Genomic DNA, 5,067 nt, shown 5'->3' on the forward strand with positions numbered 1-5,067 from the left:
AAGAGTGCTTGTCCAGAAGGGGGGTTTAATAATTGTTTGCATTTCTCTGATGTTCATTCTCTCTATCCCTCTGACCTTCATTGAAGTCCATTATGTATACAAATGGGTTGTGTGTGTGTGTGTGTGTGTGTGTGTGTGTTGGAGGGTATTTCACTCTTGAGTTGTTGTAGTGAATGAGTTCAGACTCAGGATAAGACGATTCATACATGCGGGGCACCTGGGTGGCTCAGTGGGTTAAACCGCTGCCTTCGGCTCAGGTCATGATCTCAGAGTCCTGGGATCGAACCCCACATCGGGCTCTCTGCTCAGCAGGGAGCCTGCTTCCTCCTCTCTCTCTGCCTGCCTCTCTGCCTGCTTGTGATCTCTCTGTCAAATAAATAAATAAAATCTTAAAAAAAAAAAAAAGATTCATACATGCAATTTACTGAGCAGACTCTTGTCATGGCTCTCATCTCTTCTTCTAAGACCCCATTTATCTTTCCAAAAAATCATTTATCTTTCCATAAGTGCCCTTCTCCTTCACCCTTCCTCTATTAAGATGACATATAAACCTCAAATCTAACCACCATTTTGGGTTACATTTTTCTGTGAACTCTTTGTGTATGTGATTCAGTTTATCTTTTCTCATGGAAATCTGTCTTTTGTCAATATAATTCCCAAACTCTTCTCCCATCACTGACCATAAGAGAGAAGACTTCTTCTAGACAGAACCATTACTAAGTAAGTGACCTCAAATACTATGAGTGGGTGGAGAGACACATTTGGGCAAATCACTGCCAGATATACCCACTGCTATATGGAATTGTAATTAGGTTGGGATTGCCAAGGAAAATAATGTCCCCTTCTTTCAGACACACACTCACCTCACTGGGGGTGACTTGGCACATGAGATTGTTCCCATCTTTGCTGATGTAGGTAATGTAGATAGGATCCTGATCTACTAAGGATTTCACTGTGCTTAAACAAAAAAACAAAAACAAAACAAAACAAAACAAAAAAAACACCTCACAGAATTTCCATTCAAAATATTTTTGCTAAGTTTTTATTGAATAAACTTGTTTTACTTCCTCCAACTGGAAAGCTTTTGATCTTCTGTCCTCAATTGAATATGTGAGGCATCTTACTGTCTGCTTCTTCTCTGGATAACATCTTGAATATAAATACTAACTAAATGTATAGGTACTTGTTAATAGTTTGCACATGGACTTTTTTTTTTTTTTAAAGATTTTATTTATTTATTTGTTTGACAGAGAGATCACAAGTAGGCAGGCAGGCATGCAGGGAGAAGGGGGAAGCAGGCTCCCTGTTGAGCAGAGAGCCCGATGTGGGGCTCCATACCAGGACCCTGAGATAATAACCTGAGCCGAAGGCAGAGGCTTAAGCCACGGAGCCACCCAGGTGCCCCGCACATGGACTTTTTAAATTATTCTCCTGTGTTCTATGTTTTCTTATTAAAATACAATTATTTATAAAGCACCTATTACATGCCAGATGCTGTTCAAGTTTCAGTGCCACCAGAGAATCACTGTGCCCAAGGGACACATAAGAGATTTTTAAGAGGTGGAGTACAATTTACAGTTGAATGCTTCCCTTTTATCTTCCTGGAATATTTAATGTCTGCTGGCCATACAAGGATGCTTAGATATTATTGAATGACCAGATCATCATCAATATTTTTGTTCTCCTTTTAGAACCCATTCCTTTCTTATCCCCAATTGATTTTTCAAATGTTCTCTTTGCCTAAAAACCTCTTGAACTGATAAAGAAAAGGCAGATGGCCTTAATATGCCATTTATCTAATACTTTGCAAAATATGATTCAACTTTCCACCTTTCTCTTATTACTACTATCTTCTTGTAATAGTATATCCCTTATTGGATTGTCATTACTTTTTTGTGTGTTTTATCTGGCTCTGAACACATTCAAGTACCTATTAGCCTAGACCCACAGTTCCTGAACTGTGGCACCACAGTGAATTCATAGGAGCACTTTAGGGCATTTTAAATTTTTGAGGGAAACACACGACATATGTCAGACACTGTGTGAACTACTAGCTCAAGGTCATTCAAATTTCAATAACAGATAAAGTTGTATTTCTTTTGATGATGTCATATCTTTGTGAAGCTGGGCTTTGTGCAGCCACAGTGATAAAAACGAGTACCACATGAAATTCAGTGTGAAGCAGGAAATGAGGGTGGTGCTATCCAAGGTTTGATTTCAGGGCTTAATAAGTTATTTAAAGACATTAAGTTTGAGAAGGTTTGAGAAGCAGTGCAGGACCCAACAGACGTGTGTACCCTGTAAGTAATTGTGTCCATTTTAAAATGACATCATTATTTTCTTTCATTTTATATATATTGATTTTTAAAAGTGAGAATCTATTGTTTGGACCTAACTACTTAATGAAGGGATCTATTCAATTAATTTTGGCTTACTGGCGCTGTGGGGAAAAAATGATCTGGACATTAAGGCTGCCATTAAGCCATGAATAGCGAAAAGTATGGGAACTTCTGTGCTTGACTCCGACTATGCATCTTGTGTGCCTAGCATAGATCTGACTTGTGGTGAGTGCTCATATGCATTTACTGAATAAAATATGTTTATTTTTGAGTGTCATACTTGCGCAGGGGCCATGCTAATCTTCTCTGTATCGTTCCAATTTTAGTATATGTGCTGCCGAAGCGAGCACAGTTTATTTTTGAGGATAAATGAATGTTTCCTTGAAAATTGTCATGTCTTCTTAATAATTTTTTTATGTTTACAAAAATTCTCTTAACATAAATTCATTTAGACATTTCTTACCATGTATGCATGTATAATGACTTGCAGTTTTAAACACAAGACTCCTGATTTGCAATGATTATGGTTTTATATAGGAGTAAAAAAATATGATTTTTTATAACATTTTGACTCAAGGGTAGTACAATAAAACTAAAGTTGTGGAAGGTCTTAGAAGTGTACAATTAAGCTGACAATAGTAATGTCTTAAAATTAGAAAACAGTTCTCAGCTAATTGATTTATGAAACTATTATATGTTACCATATGAATTAGAAAAAAAAATTGAATATTGAATACAATTTAGCTATTGCTAATATCATTGTTAGAACAAATATGTACATTTTTGATATGTTTCTTTTTATAATTTCATCTCCTTGGATTGTAATGGTACCTGTTAAATTTTTTCTTTCAGTTAGTAAACTTGTATCTTTTAGTATATCTACTCTTCCAAAATTGATACCATTTTGCTTATTATTGGCACAAATGAATTAATTCATTTACTCATTCAGAAAACAGTTATTGGCTACCTGCCTTTTGCAGAATCTGTTGTTAGTTTAAATTGAAGGTCATGGAAGAAAATAGTTTATTTGGTAAATTTTTCTTTAAAGATTCTCTAGAATTTAATTGGTTTTAACTAGAAAGAAGACATTTAAGCACTAATAGAGACTGCTAAAGAAACTCCTGAAGAACTTTAATTATGAGATTCTGAATTATTGTTAGTGAAAAGATAATCCTTACAGAAGGAACTACCAAAATTCCTTCTGGTTCTATGACTTTATACTGAATTCTCTGGAATATCAGTCTCCTGTCTGGATTCATAATTTCCCTATTTTATCTGATGCTTTTTCTATTTTTTAAAGTTTTTTCCTCTCGTATCATAACCTTCAATTATTTGCTGAACCCAATAGGAAAGGACTAAATGTGAATTTTAGGAAGCCTTGGGGCCAGTTTCAAGCAGATGGGAACATCTCTATGGTAGCCATGTGGACCTGACTTCTTTTATATATGATTTTGCAGAAATTATTTTCTTGCCTGTGTCTTAACCCTATTCTTTTATAGTTTGTTTTCTCTGTTTTGCAATCACTTTCAGTAATAAGTTTCTTGTTGCATATGTTATTGTTTGAATACCAGCTGATAGCTTTGGTAATGAAAAACAGAAATAATAGCTCAGTGTTCAGCTTATATTTCCATGGGCAGGAAAGTGATTTGTTCATTTATGCTTGGTTTGCATAAGTTAGCACTTGAAGGTATTGAATGAGTCCTCTGCTATCAACTTGAAAAATATATTTAAATTAAATCTAGTGGTGAAGTTAAATATAATAAGTTCCCAGATACTAATGGTTTTAATTTTATCAGAATATATACAAATAAACTATTTTAGTTGACAATAGAAATATTAAGCAAGACCATTTCATAATTTAACAAAATTTTTTCTTGTTTTGAGTATTGTTTCCCCTCAGTCATATTATATATACAAAATCAGTGCTCTCTAGTAAGCTTCAACTTGTTATATTTTCCTTAAAATGAAAAAGTTTCTTTTTCCTCTATGTCGGATAATATAAATGAAAGCTCAAAGGCTGTAATGTACCAAAAAATTATGTTCAGTAAAAACTGATCCCCAGAAAACAATATATGGAAATATGACATATAACATTACTCTTAAAATAGATTTCATTCTTAGTATCTACTTTGAATTGGCTTTGTATGAAAATATATAGGAACCTGAAAGACTCTTTGATGTATATATCATTGAAATTCATAGGTCATACGTTATCCAAGCAAAATGATTTTCTCACTTGGCATTATTTATTTTTTTTAAATGCATACATAAAGAATTTAAAAACTTGGCAGTTTTCTGGTTGGACATATAAATTAAGGAAGCAGTAGGTTTCTATTGGTTCATAGATGAGAAGGACCTTCTATAAATTATCTAGACATTTTCCCACCTCTATTTCCATCTGTAATTGTTGCACAAATGCTCTATTATTTATGACAAAGAAGCCAAGAACATACAATAGGGAAAGGACAGTCTTTTCAATAAACGGTGCTGGAAAAATTGGACAGCCACATGCGAAAGAATGAAATTGGACAATTATCTTATACCACACACAAAAATTAACTCAAAATGGATTAAAGACTTGACCATAAGACCTGAAGCTATAAAACTCTTAGAAGAAAAATAGGCAATAAGCTCTTTGACATAGACCCTGGCAATATTTTTTTTTTTGAATCACCAAAAAGCAAAAGCAGCAAAAACAAAAATAAACAAGGGGGATTACATCAAATTA

The 5,067-nt window shown here is 34.1% G+C and overlaps 1 pseudogene; it reads right to left on the reverse strand.

The window, feature by feature from the left end:
• Nucleotides 1–2,590: 2,590 nt before the first annotated feature.
• LOC125094516 (uncharacterized) lies at nucleotides 2,591–2,689 on the reverse strand (annotated as a pseudogene).
• Nucleotides 2,690–5,067: the final 2,378 nt, after the last annotated feature.

Source organism: Lutra lutra, chromosome 2 (assembly GCF_902655055.1).
Source record: "Lutra lutra chromosome 2, mLutLut1.2, whole genome shotgun sequence".
In the NCBI taxonomy this organism is placed as follows: Eukaryota; Metazoa; Chordata; class Mammalia; order Carnivora; family Mustelidae; genus Lutra; species Lutra lutra.